General features: G+C 45.8%; 1 protein-coding gene and 1 long non-coding RNA gene across 7 annotated transcripts in view; one reads left to right on the top strand and one right to left on the bottom strand.

Moving 5' to 3' along the window:
* The window catches only part of DAB1 (DAB adaptor protein 1), a 697,001-nt gene that overhangs the window by 457,401 nt on the left and 212,944 nt on the right, over positions 1-26,656 (bottom strand). The gene's annotated exons all lie outside the window — the stretch shown is intronic.
* Positions 1-26,656, top strand: part of LOC125641086 (uncharacterized) — a 48,934-nt gene that overhangs the window by 14,949 nt on the left and 7,329 nt on the right. Inside the window, exon 2 of one of the 2 annotated variants that reach the window (XR_012669729.1) lies at positions 16,348-16,404. The exons of the other annotated variant lie outside the window; for it this stretch is intronic. This is a non-coding gene — a long non-coding RNA (uncharacterized LOC125641086). The remainder of the gene's footprint in view (positions 1-16,347; positions 16,405-26,656) is intronic. 2 annotated transcript variants of the gene reach the window in all.

Here is a 26,656-nt window from a genome sequence, read left to right as displayed (position 1 = left end):
CTACTTTAGTCCCCATTCTGTAGAAAAGAGGATTATAGAATATTAAGATACATCCTAAGGAAAGTGCAAAGTGATGATAATATTGCTGTATGGCTTATGTGCATTCCAGATAAAAAGGAAAGGAAAATACAAGTGGAGTAAATTACCCCAGAGCCTACAGCCTAGCTTTTCTTCATTCAAATATTACTCACAACTTCAAATAGATAGGCTTTTCCTCACTGAACCTCAAAGTGGATGTACTTCAAGTTTGATTGCGGAAAACAAAAACAAAAAAAGACATTAGTGACAATATTTTTAAATGCATCATCAAATTTTTCCAACTTAGCAGCGCTGAGGAGGTTCTGTGTTATCAGGCTTCCTTTCCACAGATGCATCAAAGCCCCAAGAGAAAACCACTCACATAGAATTAAGATGTGAAGTTTCAGCATTTAGTGATGCAGTGTATATGTATATTATGCCAGAGGGCACAGTGAACTTGAGAAAAAGCAAACCAATGTCTAAAAATTCCATGCTGGCAGGGTCCTGTCAAAACCACTGGTGAGATTTATAGTAATTCTTGTTAATTGGTAGGATCCCAACTGCTTGGTGCTGGGATTACTGTGTGGCGTGGGAATGCTGGAAATGAATTTAGTGACATTATTTATCATCTTCTCTTACTTAACGTTTATATTGTGGTGGCACCTCAAGGACACAACCAGGTTGAGTGCCATTGTGCTAGGTGCTGTACAAACAGATCGTCAGGGATGGCACCTGCTCCAAAGAGCTACCTTTCCCATAAAGCAGCATCGGTTATCCCTCCGAATCTAATCATCCAGTGTCCACAAACCTGTGCTTGCTGCTTTTATTTGAAGACTGAAAAATGTCACAAAGCTCTTCTCCAATTTAAATAATCCCAACACCACATTGGAAGAAGATCCCTGGAGCATGAGATGGGGTTATTTTTTGTGATCAGATTATATTGTTTGATATTGTATCCCTCATAACAGGTTTCCTATGACTGAGAACAGGGCTGGGGCAGGCATTGCTGGACCTCTTTCCAGAGTTGCTTAGATACTACGGTACAGAGTGCCATGATACATAAAGCTGGTAGGCTTACATAGAATCCTTCCCACCTTCCATATTTCTAAGCATGGTCACAAAGAGGGAACGCTCAGTGCTTTTCATTCCAGCAGCTAAGCGTGCAACTCCTCATGCCAGAATTCATATTATGGAATTCATATCAAGAACATGCAAGGACTGAATGAAAGAGGTCAGATATTAAGAGGAAGTTTTGCCAGAAATGAAGGGTATAATGTGAGTCCTACCCAACAGCACACTATAACCTTTGACACAGAAAATATGTAAACCCTCTGTCAATCCTTTATTCTTGGCAGCTTAGCTTTACCCTGCATCCAGAGCACAACCCAAACCACAAGTTTGTGCTGGTAGATCAGTTCAGGTTTTTAAATGGAGATGGTACTAAGGAAAGGAACACTGAATTGTCTGGAGGATACTTGAGTTCCCTGAACTGGGGATGAGAAGGAAACCCAGATGACCTACGTTTACTGCAGATAACCCAGCTGGCCTTACTACAGTTCCACAAAAGACCAAAAGCGCTTCAGGGAGCTGCACTTGTGCATGTCTCAGTAAAAACACTGACCACAAAGGCCAGATTGTGGCTGGCCCTTATATGGCTGAATGGTGCAGGAAGGGAAGATATAAAAAGCCACGCTGCTTGGTGAGGCCTATATAAAGGCCCATATCAGAATTGCAGCCCTTGTGCCAGTGGAGTGTGGCAGCTGTTCCTAAAGCTACATCTACACTTAATGCTACAGTGGCACTCAGTGCTTCAGCGTAGATACTCTCTACAGTGACAGGAGGGGGTCTCCCATCTCTGTAGTTAATCCACCTCCCCCAGAGGTGGTAGCTAGGTCAACGGAAGAATTCTTCTGCCACTCAGCCATGTCTAGCCTGGGGGTTAGGTTGGCATAGCTACATATCTCAGGGGTATGGATATTTCACACCCCTGAGAGAAGTAACTATACCGATGGAAGTTCAGAGTAGACCTGCCCTGAGATTCCTCCCTCCCCCTCACTAAGAGCAACTGGGATGATAGGAGTGGGGAGTAAGTGGAACCATGGCTCCTCCCTCCTTGTATCCCAGTCAGAATTGGCAACACCAGAGGGGGAGCAGGTCGAATCCCTTTAGGAGGTGTAGTAAAGTTATACCCCTCCCCAGTGCAAGCAGGAAGCCCCAACAGGCGCTGTGCCTCTGTGGGGAAGTGCAGCTCCACACTATTCCCTCCCCACCCAGCCAGTGCAGGGCTGTGTCAAAAAGCCACAAAATGATTCACACGACAGAACTGTGACCCAGCTGTATCTTTCAAAAGTGCTGAGTTTTAATAGGATTGTAAAGGGGAGGGGGGAGGGTGATGTTTGTTGAACAATGTGTGTTTCTGGGGAAGCTGCTTGTTGTTTTGAATTTCCTGGGTTTGACTAATTTTGCATGACCGATGGCATCAGCATGTTGAGTTATGCAATGTAGCAAGCTGTCGCACTGCAAAAAGCATGACGTATCATCCCAGTGATGCATGAAATTAAAAAGATGTGGTTTGCTGGGTCAACCAGAGATAAACCAGACTTGCTTTTCAATCGGTCTACTTTTAATCATATTTAAACCTTGCAAGGAATATAAAAAGATTATTTAAATACCAGCTGATCCAGTAATGGTAAATAATTGCAACTATCCACAGTTACAAGTGGGCAGAGCTGGTCTCAGTATCTGCAGATCTCTACTAGGACAGAGATATAGAAAAATTCAAGTTACTCATTGCCAAATGTCACCTTGCCAGGCATAGATTCACAAACCTGGACCCCCGTCTGGCAGGGGGACATTGGACTCATGTAGTTTGCACGAGGGGCCCAGTCACTTGTGAGAGCTGTGTTGCGCCACGGAGACTGGAGAGCCCATCCTCAGTGACAGCAACATTCCAGCACTGATACTGGTCGCACACCCGGGTGCACTCGGGAGCACAGTGGGCCAGGAGCATCACTACACAGCTGCTTCCCTTAGCGGACTCTGCAGATGGCTGTTTTCAAATGGTCAACAAGAGCCGTACTGGGATGGAGACGGAGCATGGAGGGAAAAAATCCCTAAAATTACCCCACTTCCCCATTCATCTTCTCTCTGCCCAACTCAGTGAAGCCTCCCACTCACTTCTATTGGCCACTCTTGCTAGAAGAGGAGAACTTGAGGTAATGTTTGGTGCCTATCCCTATATTTAGACCCTAGTGACCTAAAGGGAAGAGGGTGCGCATCAGGCAGCAGCCAGTCCATGCCTGATCTCAGAGTGTCAATCACAGAATGATCAGGAGCTTGTGCATGCCTGCTGTTCCCTACAGCCCAACTGGCTCGCTACGTGGCTATCACCACACCAGAGCAGTGACGAAAGGCAAGGTCAAGATAGTGAACCATGATAGGACAGGCCCATAGGGCTCAGATTATGAGACTTCATCACAGTACTGTGGCCAGTATTTCATATTTGTTGGGAAGCAACAGCTTGTTTCAAATATTAAGTATCTCTCTTAGGTTAGGAGTGTAGGTTCTCCTTTGCTGGCTGCCTGTTGTGTATGTTCCTGCAGCGATGAGGCTGTGTTTCTCTAAAGGAAGCGTATGCACCCGAGTCTCAAACCTTTGATTCACTGTGGGAGGGACCTTTCACCTAGATTGGATCCTAGCCCCATTTAGTAATAATAAATTCCTGTATCTAGCAATGGTTTACATTTCAGTATGAAGTGGGAATGAATGTACCCAGAAAAAGAACTCCATTGACTCCTTGCAGCAAGAATTCATTCTGTAAGACGCATGATACAGCTGAGAAATGCAGTAGAAGAAACAAAGAGTAGAGGGTTATTAGAAAACTATTATGCCATTAGGAATAAGCCTACCTGCCCAGTGCCTAACCTCACGCTTTGGGGAGATTCTTCAGGTCACCAGGACAACCTTCAAAACTGTCAGATTTTCAGCAGGGCTGGAGGTTATGAAAGTGGCACTGAATGAACAGAGAAGAAAGGCCTTAATGTATAGATCCTATCCAGACAGGCCATACAGACACATCCTGAATTAAACTCAGCAGTTGACTTCACTTACAATAGGAGAGCATGCTCCAGATTTTAAAAACAGTGTTTACTTGGAGCCAATGTTACTGTATTCTTGAAGAGAGAAAGCAGGTTGGGAGAGTGGGCAGAGGCTCAACTAGGAGGAAAATAAAGCTTTCCAGTTTCTTATTGTAAGTCAGTATGGATTATACTTAGACAATACTTACTCCTGCCATGAGTGCAGGGGACTAGACTAGATGATCTCTCAAGGTCCCTTCCAGTCTTATGATTCTATGATTTAGATAATATGGGCAGCAGTCGGCAGAGATGCAACAGACTCATTGGCTGCCCTCCTGGAACACGGTATATTTCTTCAGGACAGCTGTCATGGAGGAATATGTTTTCTTATCTTAAACACTTATTAAAGTAGCTATCTTAAAATGAGTTTCGAACCCTATTTTGGAATGAGGATGTGGAGGTAAATGTCACACAACCATAAATTTGCTATTTTTGACACTTAAAAATGTAACAGCCTTTATATCCATTACATTGATACAAATTAACAGATTTCAGGGCAAAATGAGAACTAGTTCTCTTCCACCACGTTTGCACCCTTTGTTAATCATTATCACACAAATAGGCAATTGCTCACAAAAGATTCTTTGCAGGGGTATATCATCTCTCCTAGCTGGGCTAACACGAGCCCTGTGCACCACTCCAATCCACAAAATAGGGCTAGGTGGGACTTAATATGGTGTCCTGTGCTTGGTTTCTGCAAAGGGTGAAAATACCCCCTTCTTCGTATGTCATCAACATTATGTCTACACTGCATGCTTCTTCTGGCAGTGTATAAAGTATATGTGCATGTAGCCCCCCTTGCGCTGGTATAAATAGCAGTGTAGGCATGGCTTGGACAAGCAGAGTAAAGACATGGCTGCAGGTATGTATGTGAGCACATCCCCTGTGTGCCTCTTTACTCCTCTAACCCGTGCCTCCCTGTCTACACTGCTACTTTTAGCAGTGCAGTGTCCTGCTACCTCCTGGCTGCTGGAGACTTTTTCTGCCACAGGGAAAAGACTGCAGCAGCGGGCAAAGGTTCTGGCAGTGTGGGAGGCAGTGGGGAAAGGCTCCGGCATGTGGGTTTCCCCACTGCCTCCCCCTTCCAGAACTTTTCCCTCGCATAGTGGCTGCGGAAGCCTTTCCCCACTGGCAGGAGTCTTTCATTGGCACATGTCGCTACACGCTGCAGTATCAATGCTTTTCACTGCAGTGTGTAGCTACATGTGGTTGCTGTCAGTGGTGCATAGTGTAGATGTAGCCCCAGAGTATTTGTTAATTGCAATATTCATCACTCTCCTGTTTAAAGAGTTCCAGTCATGCAATCAGGGAGGGGGGAAAAATAAGAGTTCTACCACATAACTTACCAGCCTGGTCCATAGTCCACTGAAATCAAGGGAATTATTCCATTGACTTCAGTGGGCTCTGGATCAGGCCCTCTGTTACCGATTGCATTAGGCAAATAGTGAAGTGAACTGTTTGGTAACAACCGATAGGCTGAAGTGTGTTGACAAACTACTCATCAAATGATTCAAAATTGCCTAGGACACCCAGTCATGTGCTCGGTGCTGTACAAACAGACCAAAAAAGGCAGCCCGTGACCCAAAGAGACAATGGATGAATACACACAGACTGACAGCAAGTACAGGGACAAAACTGAGGCCATACTGGTGAGCATGATAGGAAGTGGTGTCAGCACACCAGCAACCTAACCATTGTCACTGCAAAGGAGAGTTTTAAGGGAGGACTTGAAGGAGACCAATGAAATGTGTGATGGGGTGAAGCTCCCCATTTCATGCGAAAAAGAGTTAAAGGCCCAGTTGGTTCATTTTACTTGGGTGATGATTAGGGAGTTACCTGTCGGCAAGAGATGGGGGGACTAATGAAGGATCAGATGATAACTCAGACATGTGGGCCTTAGAAATAGGTTGAGAGTGTTCAGTCAAGGAAGAAGCCACAGGTAACAGTGAGGCAGGCTAGCTCCCGTGAAGGGACAAAGCACTAAAGACTGTTGGAGGCTGGATGGGCAACCTGAGAAGACTGACACTAGAGCTGGTGAAAGGTAGTGGAACCCCAGGAGCAGGTTGAGCAAAGTGCCCAGAGGATAGGTTGAGTCTTTGGACTACACTTGGACATTGTTACTCTGAAAGCAATCTGAACTAGCTGCTTCTCAGCCAGAGGGGTGAGTGGAGCGCAAAGGCGGGTGCAAAGAGGGGAAGAAGACCTGCAATGCTACTTCCCAACATGAGGGGGTGCCCTTGAGGCAAGGACACACTATTATGAATTGTCTTTTTTAATGTAAAGTACCTTCCAAGCGTGGGGGCAGCATGGGATAAAGCATGCATGAGCTTGTCTGAAAATTTAACCAGTGGATGATGGAGGCCAGCATCAAGGGCCTGTCAATAGTGAAGGAGAGATAAGCCATGAAAGGCCTAAAAGTAAAGACTAGAAGCTTATGTTTGAAGTAAGGAAGAGAAGCCAGTGGAGGGATGATATCAAATGACAGGCTAGGAAAATGACCTTTGCAGCAGCATTCTGCATGGATATGAGCATTTGTCAGAAAAAAGGAATAATTAGCCATTAGAACAACTTACCTAGGGTTGTATTCTCCATGCCTTTAAACTGAGATTGGACTTTTCATTCAATTGGGAGTCTGGTTTGACGCAGGAATTACTAGGTGAGATTCTCTGTAGGCTGCATTAGGCGGAAGGTCACACTAGATCAGTGGTGGTATAGAAACAGTGTATACATTCTGTGTTGTAGGAGAAGAGGTAGTTAGGAGACTGTGTTGCAACACCTCCATTGGAAAATCCTTACCTGATCATTACAAATGTTTCTTTGGGAGAGCTGAGACAGGACAGCTGACTGCTAATGCAAATTCCTTTTGGATAATTACTTTGAAAGAAAACAGCATGGGGGAGTTAAGAGTAAAGATGGATCTGAGCTGTGAGACAAACTGGCATACACAGCATACTGCACAACAGTGATACGGAGGAGAAATTTTGGCCAAGGACATTAATGTAAACTCGTTCCTGCAGGGGAAAGTGCTAGAGCAGTTTAAAACACACAAATCACAGACAAGAACTTGGAAATTGAGAACTCCTGTCCAAACAAACCAACAAACGCAACCCAAATCAAAACCAACCAATCACACAGAGGCTGCTGGAGAGATCTCAATTTATTGACCTGTAAAAGATGAAAGAACTGTCATCCCTGTCAAGACGTGAACATGAGATTTCAGGGTGTATAGGTGCTGCAATCCTCAAACTTAAACACTAACTGCTGGATCGTTACTGACCCCTACCCATTACATTACATTACAACATTACAGTTGGGAAGGAGCATCTGACTCGGTGCAGCTCCCAGTAGGTACCAGCCACAATTGTAGCTCCCGCACTTGGGGACAAAAATAACAATTCTCTGCTATTTCAGTGATCTGGCTCTTACAAACCAGACCTAACAGAACTGTTGACTATGCAAGGCACATTGGCATTGCTTAGTCAAAGACACTTGCTGTCATTTGGTGATTTACTCTCTTACGGCTCTGCAAATACTTTCACAGTTTACTTACATTAACAGAACGGTGCACCTGGCCTTGATTTACAGGATACTGGGTTTTATACTTTTGAAAACGTCACCTTCTTACACAGCCAGCCTGCTCCTTGTTGGTATTCAAAGTCAGAACTGTTTAATTTAGTCACAGAAATAATTGTTTTCTACTGTCACACCCTGCAGAGGCTATACATTTCAGAGAGTCCACTGGATTCTTTTCTGGCTCATGCATCTTCAAGAGAATTGTTACCTAAGTTCCATTTGTCCGCACACCTGTGAAAGCCCATTGTCTTCATATTCTGACCTTGGTTACGCCTGTGTTCCCTCAGTGAAGGCAAAAAGGTTGCACAGGTGCAACTGAGAGCAGAGTGTGGCCTTCTGAGCTTGTATTATGGGGGATCATGCAGAAGCTTTTCTTAGAGCTTAGCCTCACTTTTTCAGATCCCATATTGAGTTTCTAGGGCTGGGAGTGTGTGGTAACACCCTGTCACTTGTGAACTGAGTCTAGCTGATATTCAGCTCTTGGTGCCACAATACCATTTTTATGAAGTCACTTCCCAGAGCAGAAATTCACTTCAAAATATTGAAGAACAACTAAATAACTTTAGGCTACAATGTTTCATTGTCTAGATCAGGGGTGGGCAACCTTTCAGAAGTAGTGTGCCAAGTCCCCATTTATTCACTTTAATTTAAGGTTTCGCATACCAGTAATACATTTTAACGTTTTTTAGAAGGTCTCTCTCTATAAGTCTATATATTATATAACTCAACTATTGTCGCATGTAAACAAGGTTTTCAAAATGTTCAAGAAGCTTCATTTAAAATTAAATTAAAATGCTGATCTTACGCCGCTGGGCCGCTCAGCCTGTTGCTGGCCTGCGGTTTCGTTCACCTAGGCCGGCAGCAGGCTGAGCGGGGCCTGCGGCTGGAACCCCAGCTGGCAGTGGGCTGAGTGGCTCAGCCCGCTGCCGGTCTGGGGTTCCATCCGCCGGCTCCTGCCAGCCAGGGTCCCGGCTGCCAGCCCGGAGTCCCAGCCCTGTCCACATAGAGTAGGTACCTGCCTTCTCCCTGGTTCTAGCCATTCTCTTCCTCTCTCTGCGCTGAGATGAGGGTGGGAGTGTGCTGAGAACAGGGCTGGGGGTGAAGGAGCTGCCTGGGGGTTGGGGTGCAGGGTTTGGCCATGAGCTAGAATGAGGGAGGGGGCTCACAGTTGGGGCAGGAGGTTTGGGTTTGGAGTGCTTACCTGGGCAGCTCCCATTTGGTGCGATGGATGCAGGTGGGAATGTGTGTGTGTGTGTGTGCAGGAGCTCCTGTTTGGTGCTCAGGGTGGGAGTGGGGATGTGGGGGGTGCAAGAGTCAGGGCATGGGGTGTGGGGGGGCTGGAGGTGTGTGAGAAGGGTGCAGGAGTCAGGGCTGGGGTTGTGGGGGGTTCAGGGGTGAGGGCAGAGGGCTGGGGGGTGTGGGCTGGGGTCGTGGGGGTGCTCCCAGCCCCCTGCCCTGAGTGGCTCATGGCAGGGGGCTGGAGGGGATATGCCCTGATTCCACCCCTTTCCCCAAGGTCCCCGGAGCAGAGAGCGCACTGTGGCTCCGCTTTTATCTCTCCCCCTCCGTAGCGAGGGCCGTCAGCTGATTGGCCGCAGGGAGGGAGAGAAGGAGGGGCAGGAACCCAGTACGCTGGGGGAAGAGGCTGGGGGAGGGGGAAGCTTGCCTGCCCTGCAAGGAGAGCGTGGTGGGCGGAAAAGAGCAGGCCGGGCTGGGACGGATTTTTAGTGGTACGCTGCTGTCTGCCTGGGTCCAGCAGACAGCAGCGTGCCATTAAAAATTGGCACGTGTGCCACAGGTTGCCGAGCCCTGGTCTAGATTGTCTTCATCTTCCCACCGGCTTCGGTTACCTCCCTCCCGCACCCCCCCTCTTCCAATAGCAGGTTTGGATCCATGTGCCAGAGCCAGATTCTGATCCAAACTACACCTGTGTAAATGAGGAGTCCCTCCAATGACTTCAGGTTTCACTAATTAAATATTAAAAGAAACTCCTTCAATTATCCCAGTTACATGATCACATTAGATTTCACTCCACACACGTTATTTATGTTGTGCCAAGTATAATCCTAACCAGAAATAGAATATAAATAACGTAGAATCCCCATTTGGTTTTCTTAAATGGTTCAGTCCCATATCACTGGGAGCTTTGCAATGTGCAAAATAATTAGCAGCTAGGTAGCTGCTTAAGCACAATTTAAAGTACAAAAGAAAACACTAACAAACCCGGAAACCCTGGACGCCCCATCATCTCAGGCATTGGCACTCTCAGTGAAGGACTGTCTGGATATGTGGACTCTACTCAGGCCCTACGACACCACCACTCCCAGCTATCTCCGTGACACCACCGATTTCCTGAGAAAACTACAATGCATTGGTGATATTCCAGAAAACACCATCCTAGCCACCATGGATGTAGAGGCTCTCTACACAAACATCCCACACACAGATGGAATACAAGCGGTCAGGAACAGTATCCCTCATGATGTCACAGCACAACTGATTGCTGAGCTCTGTAACTTTATCCTCAAGCACAATTATTTCAAATTTGGTGACAATATTTACCTCCAGACCAGTGGCACCGCTATAGGCACCCGCATGGCCCCACAATATGCCAACATTTTTATGGCTGACCTGGAACAACGCTTCCTCAGCTCTTGTTTACTCACGCCCCTTCTCCACCTACGTTACATTGATGACATCTTCATCATCTGGACCCATGGGAAGGAAACCCTGGAAGAATTCCACCTCAATTTCAACAGCTTCCACCCCACCATCAACCTCAGCCTGGACCAGTCTACACGGGAGGTCCACTTCCTAGACACCACGGTGCAAATAAGTGATGGTCACGTTAACACCACCCTATACTGAAAACCCACCGACCGCTATGCCTACCTTTATGCCTCCAGCTTCCATCCCAAACACACCACACAATCCATTGTCTGCAGCCAAGCACTGAGGTACAACCGCATTTGCTCCAACCCCTCAGACAAAGACCAACACCTACAAGATCTTCACCAAGCATTCTCAAAACTACGATACCCACACGAGGAAATAAGGAAACAGATCAACAGAGCCAGACGTGTACCCAGAAGCCTCCTGCTGCAAGACAAGCCCAAGAAAGAAACCAACAGAACTCCACTGGCCATCACTCAGCTAAAACCTCTCCAACACATCATCAGTGATCTACAACCCATCCTGGACAACAATCCCTCACTTTCACAGGCCTTGGGAGGCAGGCCAGTCCTTGCTCACAGACAACCTGCCAACCTGAAGCATAATCTCACCAGCAACTACACACCACACCATAGTAACTCTAACTCAGGAACCAATCCATGCAACAAACCTCGACACCAACTCTGCCCACATATCTACACCAGCGACACCATTACAGGACCTAACCAGATCAGCCACACCATCACCCGTTCATTCACCTGCATGTCCGTCAATATAATATACGCCATCATGTGCCAGCAATGCCCCTCTGCTATGTACACAGGCCAAACTGGACAGTCCCTATGTAAAAGGATAAATGGACACAAATCAGATATAAGGAATGGCAATATACAAAAACCTGTAGGAGAACACTTCAATGTTCCTGGACACACAACAGCAGATCTAAAGGTAGCCATCCTGCAGCAAAAATACGTCCAGACCAGACTTCAAAGAGAAACTGCTGAACTTCAGTTCATTTGCAAATTTGAAACCATCAGCTCAGGATTAAACACAGACTGTGAATGGCTCGCCAACTACAAAAGCAGTTTCTCCTCTCTTGGTGTTCACACCTCAACTGCTAGAAGAGGGCCCCATCCTCCCTGATTGAACTAACCTCGTTATCCCTAGCCTGATTCTTGCTTGCATATTTCTACCTGCCTCTGGAAATGTCCACTACATGCATCCGACAAAGTGGGTATTCACCCACAAAAGCTCATGTTCCGATATGTCTGTTAGTCTATAAGGTGCCACAGGACTCCTTGCCACTTTTACAGATCCACACTAACTTGGCTACCCCTCTGATGCTTGACTAACATAAGTGTCTTGCTAATCAGGAGTGGGTTGCTATGATTAATGGTTTTTGTTCCGTAAATGTTAAGGTGGTTGCATTGCAGGGGTTTCAGTGCTGCATTGTGACATGACACTGTGTCAGTCACAACACTGGTAAGGAGGGAAAAAAGAGGACTGAACTTTGGTTCTGAGCTTCTAGAATTCAAAGCTCTAAGGAGATATACACAGATGGATTGACTCCCTGCTTCCATTTAATAGTCTTAATATCTCTTACTACAGTAGTTGTCAACCCAAAGTTACCCCAGACAAAAGTTTCAAGAGCATGGCCATTCTATCCTGTTCTATACAGGTGTACCCATCATCCCTGTAGTAGCTGAGTGCCTTTGAATGGTCAAACCCTCATCATAATGCATTTATTAGAGTAGAAACTGCAGAAGCAGAGTGACCAGACTTGAGGTCCATATTTCAAATTAACAACATTTGTCATTTCAAATGTAGAAATGAAGGAAAATTAGGGAAGTAACAGGGACTGTATGACAACTTTTGCATGAACAGGAGGCTAAACGAGCACTGTTTGAAATAACATTTTATTAAGTACCTTAAAGTGCATATTCAATATGATAAGATCCTTTTTCTTTTAAATCACAAATAAAGTTACTGAAATGAGAAGTGTTACATTATAAAGGAATTTCTTGCGAGATGGGATACACTTCATAATATTGCAGTTAGTGTGTTATATTAAATGCTGCTTATATGTTTTATTGAAATTCAAACCTCTTGCTAGTGTTTTAACAATACAAAAGCTTATGATTCACAGCCTTTTACATAACAGACATATTAATGAGTTCCTGCATATTTTATTGCTTTGTATTATTCTAAAAGCCATTCACCCATTTCCCCTGATTGTCAGTTATGGCAAAAGCATAATAATTTTTTTCCTCTGAATTTAATGGCTGCAAAGCGAGTTAAAGACTTACCAAACTAATTTCCCCAGCTACCTGTTGCCCATTAAACTTAATCCATTTTTCTTACTATACTATTCCAAAATCATGTAGACCCAGAGGACCACCCCACCCCTGCATATCGTTTTCCTCCAAACATCAGAGGGTAAATTCTACCCTCAAATATTTGTATGTGTTCCTAGTCAAGTAGATGGGAGTTCTGCATGTATATGAGGCCTTAATTATGTCTAATAATGGAAATCTCCTACTATCAATACATGAGTGACTGAAATGATTCCTGCTTGTTTAGGCTAGATAGATAAACAGCTTCATCTTACTCATTAACCAACCAACCAGATGAGAGAGAGTTGTGTGATATCTGGGGTGAGAACTCTGCACAGAACTCACAACCTAGGAGGGGAGGCTCTGATGGCTAAGATATTCTAACTTGGACATCTAAAGTTTGGCACCTAAATCTGTATTTGGGCACCTATATAAGTGGCCCATTTTTCAAAGTCAGTGGCTGTGAAATTCCCTTCCTAATTCAAGTTTATATTGCCTGGCATCTTGAACTCTGAGTGTATGAATGATTGAGGAGCAGCTGCAAACTAGGCTGCAGGTAAAAAGTCTACACTGTTGCAGCAAATTATCGGAACACTTGGACTGCTATTATACCTACAAGTATTTTCCTGGAGGGTATGAATCATGTGTATGTTCTGCTTCTCCGTAAGGCTATTAAATTGTTGTTTCTACACGAACTCACTATGTGCACCTTCCTTGGGGTACACGGGCCATTAAGGGAAGACTGAAGTCCTGCCAGTTCCTACAAGCAAGTTTATATATAAGAAGGATGTTTGAAAATATTCGGAAATAGTGTCATGTAAATGGCTTCTATTAGAACCAGGAGGCAGAAATGTTACGAGCAGAGAGTACTCAACGCCAGGTGTACCTCAACATTTTTCATCTTGTCAGATACTTATTTTCTCTGCAGCACCAACTGCATAAATCTTACTGAGAATCTGGCATGAATTCAGGCACAATCGAGCCAGAACAGCTTGGTAACATTAGGGGAAGAGGAAGAGGAGAAACAGATTTTGCTCAGTCTTTTTGGAGATGATTTAATGCAGTGTAGAAACAGGGAGCTAGAGGTCCTCAAATGTAATATAATCAATATCCATTGTTGTAACTGCACAGAAATGTTTGTACATGGATGTTTGTAACAAGATGCAAAAATAGCACTTTTTGCATCTGTTTACAATCCAGAAATGGAACAGGATGAAATGTGATCTGAAGTATTCTAATGCACCAAGACACACAGGATCCAAAACACAAAGCATTCAATAAGTGTTTAGAACTATATATGAGAGCAATCCTCTTCTACAGAATGGGTGCAGTAGTATGTGTGTAGGACCAGCTCCTCTAGTGGTTAGCACACCTGACCTCCACCCCCTCTCTCTCAGGGTTGGTATTGGTGCCTGGTTCCTGACCACAGGCCAGGAGTGTTTTGAGCCTCTCTCTCTGCATCTAGACCTTTGCTTTTAAGTGGGACGTGGTAAGGTGATCCAGACCCTCCCTCTCCACTGGGTCCCAGCCCAGAGCCCTGTGGAAAATAACACCAGCAGATTCCCTCCCTGTCGAGAGTCCAGGTCTGCTACCTGGGTCTACTTCCTACCTATGTGCTCCTTCAATTTGCGGCATAGCCCCTATAATCCAAATAGCTACACACAAAGTCCAAATGAGCAGGACCCTGCTTGTTAGGGTTGCCAGTTGTGGTTGGATGTATTTCTGGAGATTTTGTCACATGACTTAATCTTTAATACAGCAAGGGCAGCAGCATTGCAAGTTTCCCCACTACAATGCCAATATCTCAGCTCAGACTTGGAAGGAAAATCCTTAGGTGTGAAAAATTACCGCAGCACGCTGGGCCAATTCAGTGCTGCTTCTCTGTGCTGAGATGGCCTACAAGGGTGCCAGTAATTAGGGTGCTGTGTGGGTGTATGTGAAACCCTGTCTGCTTCAAACTGGGCTAGAAGCAGCCAACTGCTTTCAGATGGTCTCAGCTTCTATACACTAGCAGCTTTGGATGGATTTGTAAGTGAATGGTGATGTGCTTTAGGAAGTGTGTGGGTGAAAGATTTTCTTCCCCAAGCACTCTGGGGAGAAGACTGTCATTGTCATCCTCATGGCTTCCTGTTTGCTAACTAGCAGAAAACTTGCATGGTGATGGCTGTTAACCTCATATTGTGTCTTGACTTTTGCAGGTGCTAAGCACCTGGAGGTTTGGAGAGTTTATTTTGCCCACAGCTCACCTGAATGACTTGTTATTTAGCAAAATACAGGTAAATTCATAACACACAGAGTCAGAAGCACTCACCACCCTTCAAAAGGCTCTTTGCTTTAACAACCTGTGCTAACTTTAGACCTTACCTCAGTTAGATTTCTAGCATCCATAATCTCATTACATCAGCATGACACCTTGCCTGATTCACAACAAAGGCTCATTTTCATAAGCCGAAATTCTATATAGTGATTTCATACAATATCTTATTACATCGGTATCTCATTAAGCACTGTGCATCATTTTCTTCTAAAATGCATTGAATCAGGACAAACTAGTGGGTGTATCTGTTTGAGGCTCTGGTGGGCAACAGTCCATTTTCTTAGTCTAAATCCAGCAGATCACAGATTTTCCTACCTATCACTTGAGAGGACTTTTAGGGCACTTATCTCCATCTTATCTCAGGGTCACCTGTATCCAATCCATTCTATTGAAGATGCTACTCAAAATCAGAGGAAAACTTGATCTTGAGGAACTGACTTGAACCACCAAATCTTTGGCAGTTGGAGCAAGAATCTGTAGTGGATCCTTACTGTGGGGAGGGTGAGCATGGATGAGGTCAGTAACATGACATGAACATAGGTAAGAAGTAGAAGGGAGAAAGAAGAGTGCAAAGTTTATGATAACTATCCAAACCACCCAAACATTTGAGCTTGGTCCATCTCTACTTCTAACTTGTGCAGTGCCTGAACTTGTGATTCTAGGAATACAAACCCCAGTAAAATGGAAGTGAGTCCACTGCATGTCCAATCGAGTCTGAGCTTCAGGCATTGACATAACACCTCTAAGTAGATACAGTATTTTGAAAAAGAGTAAAGTGTGCCCTCTTAGCTATGGATTACTTTTTAAATGAGGAAAAACAGCTAGTGAGGTACTGTCCTGTCGCTGTAACTAGTTGCACGTGGGACTTACAGAAACTTTCTACCATGTTTTTAATTTTACTCTCTCTAGTGAATATATGTTTAGCAACTGCATTTATAATTAGTGTTTTTGTCACTTAACGTTTGCCAGTTCTGCCATCAATTATTGGATTAAAAACATTTATTATTCTCAATATATTATTAGTTTATTATGGCTCATTGCTTTAAAATACTTTGCTTAATCCTTTGTAGGTCCTTAAACACAAATATGGCAGCTATTAGTAACCTCTTCAGTCAGGCATAAAATTGTACCCACTGCCTCATAAACAATGGAGTGCTTTGGAAAGATTAAATCAGTGTATACAGCTGTGAAAGAGGCCATTAGGAAATACATTATCATTCTGTTTTAGTGTTATTTTGTTTGCCACTCTGGTCTTGTCAAATCTGTCAATTATCTATGTTCTTCTCTCCATAAATAGAAGATGTCACCTCACCTTGTCCAGTGGAAATCATCCATCAAGAACACTTCATTTAAGGTACAATTACATCTCCCAGCCTCCTACCCGTACACTAGTATCTATTATTTGTATTTCAACCAAGAGAAGCCCGATAATGTTGCCTTAAAGTTGAATATACAGGAGGACCTTGATGACTCCTTCCTGAAACCAGGGAAAAACCCAAACCAACTCTTCCATTGTAAGCGTTAACATTTATTGCAGCATGAAGATCAAATGAGTTGTCAGAGCTGCAGCACATTCCACACTGTGGATTTGAAAAATGGCAAGCAGGGTGCTGTGCATGCCAGTGGTTTGCAACATGTAGCTTCTTCTAGCTGTGTAGGCCAATTAAACACACATTATGTAAAACTGATTGCAGCTCCTATTGAGCCTAGAGTGGATTCCTATATTTTGTGGGTGCACATTTCAATACCGCCCCCCCAAAGTTTAGCAAATAAACCCACTTCAGCAAGTGCTTTGAAGAATGGTGGAACAATGGCTGCCCAGTTAAATATTTGTTCTGTTTCAGTGATTTTTCTGTGGAGTTTTCCTACCAATCTGGTCTACCAGATTATTTTACCTAAATCTGTAATCCCATTGAAAATCGTCAGGTGAGACACTTCCATTCTATTCCATACTCAACATTGCAGCAAGCTCTGTACAGAGCTAAAACGGAGTGACAGAAACATACAATGCACCATTCAGCAAACCAAAGAATAGGCTCAAACATGAAGGAGCTAGCCCAGGAAATTTAAAATGACATAACTCACGGAGAGTTGTCAGGCGTCCGGTTTTCGACCGGAACACCCAGTCGAAAAGGGATCCTGGTGGCTCCGGTCGGCACCACTGACCGGGCCGTTAAAAGTCCGGTCGGGGGTGCAGTGGGGGCCCCAGGGCTAAGGCAGGCTCCCTGCCTGCCCTAGCTCCACGCAGCTCCCGGAAGCAGCCACCAGGTCCCTCCGGCCCTTAAGTGCAAGGGTGGCCACAGAGGCTCCATGCACTGGCACCAGCCCAAGTACCAGCCCCGCAGCTCTCATTCGCCGGGAACCATGACAAAGCGGAGCTGGGGGCACGGCTCCTGCAGGCACGAGGGCAACGCAGGGAGCCTCCCTGGCCATACGTGCATCTGGGGGCTGCAGGGACCTGGCGGCCGCTTCCTGGGAGCCACAGTAAGTGCCACCAGGACCTCAAACCCCTCATCCCCCCCCGCACCCCAATCCCCTTCCCCAGACTGCTCCTGCACCCAAACTCCTCCCGGAGCCCGCACCCCCCCACACACCCCAACCCCCTGTTCCAGCCCAGAGCCCCTTCCTTCACCCCAAACCCCTCATCCCGGCCCCACCCCAGAGCCCACGCCCCCTCCCTTGCTCTGAACCCCTCAGCCCCAGCCCGGAGCCCTCTCCTGCACACCAAACCCCTCATCCCTAACCCCATCCCAGAGCCTGCAGCTCCCCCCCCCCGCCCTGCACAGCCCAACCCCCTGTTCCAGCCCAGAGCCCCCTCCTTCACCCCAAACCCCTCATCCCGGCCCCACCCCAGAGCCCATGCCCCCTCCCTTGCTCTGAACCCCTCAGCCCCAGCCCGGAGCCCTCTCCTGCACACCAAACCCCTCATCCCTAACCCCATCCCAGAGCCTGCAGCTCCCCCCCCCCGCCCCGCACAGCCCAACCCCCTGTTCCAGCCCAGAGCCCCCTCCTTCACCCCAAACCCCTCATCCCGGCCCCACCCCAGAGCCCATGCCCCCTCCCTTGCTCTGAACCCCTCAGCCCCAGCCCGGAGCCCTCTCCTGCACACCAAACCCCTCATCCCTAACCCCATCCCAGAGCCTGCAGCTCCCCCCCCACCCCGCACAGCCCAACCCCCTGACCCAGCCCAGAGCCCTCTCCCACAACCTGAACCCCTCATTTTTGGCTCTACCCAGAGCCCACACCCCCGGCCCAGAGCCCATATTCCCTGCCCACACCCCAACCCCCTGCCCCAGCCCAAAGCCCTCTCCCACACCTCAAACCCTTCATCCCTGGCCCTGCCCTAGAGCCTGCACCCCCAGCTGGAACCCTCACCCCCTTCCTGCACCCCAACCCCCTGCCCCAGCCTGGTGAAAGTGAGTGAGGGTGGAGGGATGGAGTGAGCAGGGGCAGGGCCTCGGAGAAGGGGCACAGCAAGGGGCAGGGCAGGGGTGTTAGGTTTTGTGCCATTAGAAAGTTGGCAACCCTAAACTACTGTGAAATTTCAGTGATAGTTTTCAGTCTCCTCCCAGTAACCACTGGGGCTCACTCGACACCCTCCAGGGGAGGGGAGCTAGGTGCAAGGTGGGGAAGGGGGAATGACAACTTGCATTCTTGCCCTGCAACAGACACGTGGAAAAAATAATATCTCCTGGTGTTGCACTCATTTGCTGCAGCTCAGTATTTCTCCTGCAGTGACCTAAGCATTGATCTGTGCAGTGGGGTGTCCTGCAGTGCAACTAAGGAAATTAGTAAAGCAAACCTAAGCCAAATATCTTCTACAACAAATTCTAACTGAATGGCTAATCAGTCCAGCTCTCACAGTTTCTCCCTCCCTCCCGCCCCAGAAACTTACATTGTTAATGAGGAAAACATTAAATAAAAAGGGAAGGGAAAGTAGAAAGCTAGTTAAAAATATCCAGAGCCATTTGAAATGAAGAGGTCACCGATGTTCAACTCCTCTACAAATGTGGCCCACAGTAAAGCTGCTCAGAATTACCCCCATCGAAAATTTCAACTTTTCAGCCAGAATTTCAAAACTGAACACTTTTGGCTGAAAACTAAACATTTCAATTTGGCAATGTCATCACAGTGCCTTGTAGGAGTTGTAGTTCTTCCAATCTATGGTCTGGCTGGACTACATCTCCCGTGATGCACCACGGTCTACCCTCTTACTCAGCCATCATGGTGCATCATGAGATTCCCTGGACTAGTGAATCAAAAAGCCCCTGGTGGCGAGAGCAGAAGAAAGGGAGGCACCAGCAAACACATTGGATAGAAGTTCAGTGACATAATGGGTTTCCACCTTCTTGTTCTTGTCTTTCTTGTTCCCCCTCACTCCTTCCATAAGCTCCCTCTGTTGTGCTCTAGAATGTATGGCATTTACTCATCCCTGCTCTAATCAGTCAGCATTAGATCCAACACCCAGCCTTCCTTAACAATTATCCTTTCAGAGTACCCCACACAGCAACAGCTAGTTGGCTCTAGCCAGCTCGCTTTTTAATTATGAACCTTGTCAGCTGCTGAGGAAATTCAAAACAGAAATATTTTAAATATGCATTATACATAATCCATCCTTGCTGCTAAAACAATTTTTGCATATTAAAATATTAACAACTACTTCATCATTTTTATATCACATAATACATTTCCATGTCTCCTCCTATTCCAGAACAAGCTGCAGAAAATTAGATTTGTGACTCAAGATCAAATGTCAAATGGCTCCCAAACCTCAACATTTATCCTCAGATATTTTAGGGGTCAGGGTAATGTTCAGAGGCAGATTCCCAGACCCAAATCCACCCATAAGGTTTTGGTCTCTTGGATGGATCTAAAACCCAAAGAGGCCTGTTTTCCAGATATGGTCAGATTCTGCCCAACATGGCGGAAAGCTCAAGAGATCAGCTGCCTTTTGAGGTTCCCACCATTTGGGGCTGGAATCTCCATCTGTCTTTTGTCCTTAGGCTTTTCTATTGTACTCATCACGAAACAGATAATTATAGCTGCATGGTGGCACAATGTGATTTAGCTGATTTTAAATCTAATTTTACACCTTAGCCTTTGTTCAGTTCACACCTGCACTCTGAACACTAGCCTAAACTTAATCCAGATCCACACACCTTGCCCTCTCTCTGTTAACAAGAAAAATCCTCCTGCGATCAGGCTGTTGTAGCTCAAAAGTATCCTGCAGGTGGTTGCAAGAAATGGGTGCAAGCCATCAGGCCTTCTTAGTATCTCAGATGGAATATTCCCTGGGCAGTATTAATGGTGCGTGTCACTATGGAATTACTTTCCCTAGACATGTGGATAGCCCAGTGAATGAGAGGGCAAGGATAAATAGGGGTAAACTGTTTTCCCCAGATGAAGAGTGAAGGGTAACCCATAGGACATTATCTGGACTGGTATTTAAATGGGGTCCAGGCATACTAAGCTAAAGTCCCGACGCTGGATACTTGGTTAGATTCCAGTCTCAATTACCTACGTATATCTCCACAGTAATCCCACTCAGTTTAGTGTAGTTACTCCAGGTTTGCACAAGCATAATTAAGAGCAAAATCTCATGAGATCAGTTATGGTGGATTAAATGTACTAAATAAAGCACAAACCCTTCCACTTCTTAAGACACTAGTACACTAAGAAAGTTCGGGGAGCTCTGATTTCTCTAGATTAATCAGTATCAGCAAGGGGGGATATTGCATATGAGACAGGGGAAAACTGAACTCCCATTCCACAACGAGTCCATTCATTTAGTGTGATTTAAACTAATTTAGCAATGGTCATGTTTGTGCAGACTGTGGTGCGGTGGTGCCCCACCCCCTGAGAAGAAGGGCTGAACCAGGCCAGGGAGGCTGTGCAGACCTGCAGGAGCCAATCAGAGAAGGCCTGGGGAGAGCCAATCAGGGCCGGCCTAGGCCCTATATAAAGGCTGCCTAGCAAAGGGTGCTCCAGAACAGACAGAGCTAATTTCCAGTGGGAGGCACAGCGGTGGTGAGTCCCAACCCTGTCACACGGACAAACTTATTTTTCCTCACTAACACTTAGGATCTGTTTGCTCAGACATACAGTACACAAGCCAGCCATTTCTCATAGGACAGTAAGATTTGGAAATTAAAATATTTGGGTTGTGAGGCTTTGAACAGCAAGGGGACTGGCATCTCTGCAGTAGATGTCAAACTTACATGAACTCAGATATGTCTTCCTCATGAAAACTGGTCACTTGTGTCAATCTCCTAGGAAGGGAATAGCTGAACTGAAATCCAATGTTGAGTTCTCAGAAGTAAGTTCAATGTATAAATAGTATAGTGTATTCTGCAGCACGTACACACATTCTCACATCCCCAACATTTCTAAAGCACTGAATGGGGGTTTACACACAGATAAACGATTACAACCACAAATGGGTAACTGTGGAGTCCTCTTTTTGGAAGCTCATTTATTTAAGGAAGCTTGTGCAATGGCCAGGGGTGAAAGTAACATAAGACTTACCGGTACAGGGGCCCAGCTCTGGGCTCCCAGAAGGGGCGGGGCCTCAGGTGGAAGGGGCAGGACTGGGGGGTCAGCCTCCTCCAGCCAGCCATTCTGTGTTTCCCGGCCTGCACCCGTCCAGGGCTCCGGCAGCGATTTAAAGGGCCAGAGGCTCCAGCCACTGCCATGATAGCGGTGGCTGGGAGCCCCAGGCCCATTTAAAATGCCAGACCCTGGGGCAGCTGCAACTTTTGCTCCCCCACTGTTGGCGGCCCTGCCAGTAGGATGCCTACTTCTTACTGGGATACTGTACCAGCCCAGTTTCACCTCTGGCAATGGCCCTTGGCTCTGTAACTTACATGCAATCAGTATCCCTCACTATAAATGACATTGTACAGCCCTAGCATGGATGGGAGGGTGGGTTCATATCGAAGTCCACAGGCCAGAGGGGAACATGTTAGGGGGAGGTCTATTGTGAATACACAAAAAATACTGATTCATGAATGCAACACTCTGAAAATGTTGTGTGTGCAAGTCAAAGCTGCCTTGAGACAAGTTAATTTTATTTCATGGCCACTCACAAAAATATGGCAGGTTATTCCTACAGATGCTGACCCAGTAATATTGGGGTAACTTTAATAAAAGGGGCTTTCTTTAAGGGACTGTGCCAGTGTAGTTTTTGAAAGACTGAGTTAAAGGGATGGTTGGAACATGGAGAGAAGTGTTTTCATGAAATTAAATGCAACCAGACCACAGTTGTTTTTGGAGCCAACATTCCCCTGCAGTGTTGGAAACTCAAACACACTGCAGCATGGCATTAGTGCATGAGAATCGGGACGTGAAACTTAGCAAACTATGCAAGGGGACTGAAAGACAAACAGGAAATAGCATGGATAGCAAAAATTAAGAGACTTTTTAAAAATTCTTCTGGCAGAATTCCATTCTTAGCAATGGAAGATGATACCAGTCACCGAGATGAGGACATTTTCTGTGTATTAATAGGTGCACCACAGTCTGCCTCTCTTTTGCACAATGTGGTGCTTTGTATTATTATATAATTTATAGGTTTGGGGTTTTGTTCAAGATTTTCCCTAGTTCCCCACAAGAAAACACAATGAGGTAGAGAGTTTGTGTCATCCTCCCTCCTCATTCTTCCCCTCATGCCCACCCCCATCTTGTATGCACTGGTTTCCCCAGACTGGAGAGTGGGAAAAGAGGGTTCCTACTCACAGCAGCAGACACACAATAGAGTTATGCCTGTCCAAGATGTGGGGAAGAGTGAAGTGTGGCTATGAAGAAGAGATACCACTCTGACCTGGGGAGTTGAGGGGGACAGTGAAGAGATGTTGCGTGAGAGCACTGGTGCTGTCCATTGACCAAGAGTAAGACAATAGATGATGGATGAATGGGCAGCCAATAGGGAGCTGACTGGTTAAATGTTCCCAGGAGCTTTATCATTTCATGTTTTTTAACCTTGTAATTTAGATTTGGTTGCATATGAGAGGAAAATAAATGTACAGATACGAGTGGAATCAAACGACCTGCATATGGGCTCTATCCAGGGTTTTCAATGTAAGTTATGCCTGAGCGTAAATTAAATTTCAGTAACAAGTATATAAATCAGCCATTTGAAACACACAAAGTAAGAAGGGAATCTATGGGTTCCAACTGAGAACAAGAGTCAGAGAAAACACAACACCTCAGCTCAGTGCTAAAGAAAGCCTTTGATAAACTAACAATAAACGTGAGCATATAGCTGTAGGTAAGAACAAGTAATGTCAATCTGATCCAAACATGGATTTCCATTAATGAAGGGGAGGATCTGCTGGAAAGAAAAAAGGAAGCTCTAAGAGTAAAAGTGGGATGGCTCAAATTTATACTGTTCTAAAAAAAAAGGGGGGGTCTACTTTCTATACTCTTTCAGCACAGCCCAAGAAAGGGTGTCCAGATTGCTTTATAGCATAGCAGTCTTCTTTTAAAAGACGGTGAGATTTTCAGTAAGTATTGGTGCATTCCAGATTTTTTTTAAAGGAATAATTCATCCTGGGTGAGTAAGGTGATTTCCAGATTTAAAAAAAAAAAGGAATGATTCTAAGTTCAGGCCATCAATATATTTAAATTCCCAAATTGCGCTCATGCTCATACTTCAGCACTTTCAGATGCTAAGTGTAATCTCTACAACACATAGTGAGTGTCTTGGAGTAGTTGTGAATGATATTTGGGGTAAGGACCTAAACATGCTTGCCTCTTTGTCTTGTGGGAGAAGGTACCTGTAATTTGGTCAATATGGTGGAAAAAATCACGGAGATAATTAGGGATATTTGGACAGGTCCAGCACAAGAGGCAAAGTCACGTGTAGCATTCCAGTTCCACCAACAAATGTCTGGGTTAAAAACAACCACCACTAATATGGAAGTGCAAAGGGTGAAGTTTGACTTTAGCAAAGCTTTTGACACGGTCTCCCACAGTATTCTTGTCAGCAAGTTAAGGAAGTATGGGCTGGATGAATGCACTACAAGGTAGGTAGAAAGCTGGCTAGATTGTCGGGCTCAACGGGTAGTTATCAATGGCTCCATGTCTAGTTGGCAGCCGGTATCAAGTGGAGTGCCCCAAGGGTCGGTCCTGGGGCCGGTTTTGTTCAATATCTTCATAAATGATCTGGAGGATGGTGTGGATTGCACTCTCAGCAAATTTGCGGATGATACTAAACTGGGAGGAGTGGTAGATACGCTGGAGGGGAGGGATAGGATACAGAAGGACCTAGACAAATTGGAGGATTGGGCCAAAAGAAATCTGATGAGGTTCAATAAGGATAAGTGCAGGGTCCTGCACTTAGGACGGAAGAACCCAATGCACAGCTACAGACTAGGGACCGAATGGCTAGGCAGCAGTTCTGCGGAAAAGGACCTAGGGGTGACAGTGGACGAGAAGCTGGATATGAGTCAGCAGTGTGCCCTTGTTGCCAAGAAGGCCAATGGCATTTTGGGATGTATAAGTAGGGGCATAGCGAGCAGATCGAGGGACGTGATCGTTCCCCTCTATTCGACATTGGTGAGGCCTCATCTGGAGTACTGTGTCCAGTTTTGGGCCCCACACTTCAAGAAGGATGTGGATAAATTGGAGAGAGTCCAGCGAAGGGCAACAAAAATGATTAGGGGTCTGGAACACATGACTTATGAGGAGAGACTGAGGGAGCTGGGATTGTTTAGCCTGCAGAAGAGAAGAATGAGGGGGGATTTGATAGCTGCTTTCAACTACCTGAAAGGGGGTTCCAAAGAGGATGGCTCTAGACTGTTCTCAATGGTAGCAGATGACAGAACGAGGAGTAATGGTCTCAAGCTGCAGTGGGGGAGGTTTAGATTGGATATTAGGAAAAACTTTTTCACTAAGAGGGTGGTGAAACACTGGAATGCATTACCTAGGGAGGTGGTAGAATCTCCTTCCTTAGAGGTTTTTAAGGTCAGGCTTGACAAAGCCCTGGCTGGGATGATTTAACTGGGAATTGGTCCTGCTTCGAGCAGGGGGTTGGACTAGATGACCTTCTGGGGTCCCTTCCAACCCTTATATTCTATGATTCTATGATTCTATGAAGTTATAGAACCGTAACGAACTGTCCATTGCAGATAACGGATACAGTAACTTGGTCAATCACATGCAAGGGGGAGTCAGGACTAAACCCATGGACCTTGGTCTCCAAAGCAGAAGCCTCTTGCAAAAAAGTGAAAACAATTCCTGTAAATGTTACAGTAGGCCCCTTATTCCCTCTGTGGGCCAATTACTAGGGGACATCACCACACTCACTCATGCAGACAAAGCTACTATGGTGCATTGATGGAAAAATATATTTATATTGGGTTTCTAAATGGGATGGAGGAACATGGAAAGATTTAGCAAATTTAAAGATGTATCCTATGCCTCATCTGAGATGCAAAGACTGAGATCTTACCCACAGAATCTTGGAGGAATGTCTACACTATAAAGTAGTGTCTGTGGGGCATAGGCTTGTAGACTCGGTGATTCCACACTTTTGCTTCAGCATCCACGCTGCATTGTAAACATGGGGTTACAACTGCTGGACCTGGGTTTCAGTCATGCTAACACATCTCTACTGCACTACGTAGACCTTCTAACTCAGGTCTGTGGCTTGCCATGCATCCACACTGTAAAATGACAGGGCTTGAATCTGAGTCTTAGTGGGACTTGGGCTCTGAGCCAACCCCCTAGCAGGGTCCTAGGACCAGGATCCTGAGTGCTTACTGACCCAAGTCAGACTTATTTAAGTGGGAAGAAAGGATGCTTTGGGCTCAAACCTGAGTCAAAGCCTGGGGTTAGTGTGGAATCATAGAATCATAGAATATCAGGGTTGGAAGGGACCTCAGGAGGTCATCTAGTCCAACCCCCTGCTCAAAAGCAGGACCCATACCCAATTAAATCATCCCAGCCAGGGCTTTGTCAAGCCTGACCTTAAAAACTTCTAAGGAAGGAGATTCCACCACCTCCCTAGGCAACGCATTCCAGTGTTTCACCACCCTCCTAGTGAAAAAGTTTTTCCTAATATCCAACCTAAACCTCCCCCACTGCAACTTGAGACCATTACTCCTCGTTCTGTCATCTGCTACCATTGAGAACAGTCTAGAGACATCCTCTTTGGAACCCCCTTTCAGGTAGTTGAAAGCAGCTATCAAATCCCCCCTCATTCTTCTCTTCCGCAGACTAAACAATCCCAGTTCCCTCAGCCTCTCCTCATAAGTCATGTGTTCCAGACCCCTAATCATTTTTGTTGCCCTTCGCTGGACTCTCTCCAATTTATCCACATCCTTCTTGTAGTGTGGGGCCCAAAACTGGACACAGTACTCCAGATGAGGCCTCACCAATGTCGAATAGAGGGGGACGATCACGTCCCTCGATCTGCTCGCTATGCCCCTACTTATACATCCCAAAATGCCATTGGCCTTCTTGGCAACAAAGGCACACTGCTGACTCATATCCAGCTTCTCGTCCACTGTGACCCCTAGGTCCTTTTCCGCAGAACTACTGCCTAGCCATTCGGTCCCTAGTCTGTAGCTGTGCATCGGATTCTTCCGTCCTAAGTGCAGGACCCT

This window comes from Caretta caretta, chromosome 8 (genome assembly GCF_965140235.1).
Source record: "Caretta caretta isolate rCarCar2 chromosome 8, rCarCar1.hap1, whole genome shotgun sequence".
NCBI classification, from domain to species: domain Eukaryota; kingdom Metazoa; phylum Chordata; order Testudines; family Cheloniidae; genus Caretta; species Caretta caretta.
The sequence above is the reverse complement of the archived record's forward strand: the minus strand, read 5'-3'. Positions and strand labels throughout refer to the sequence as shown.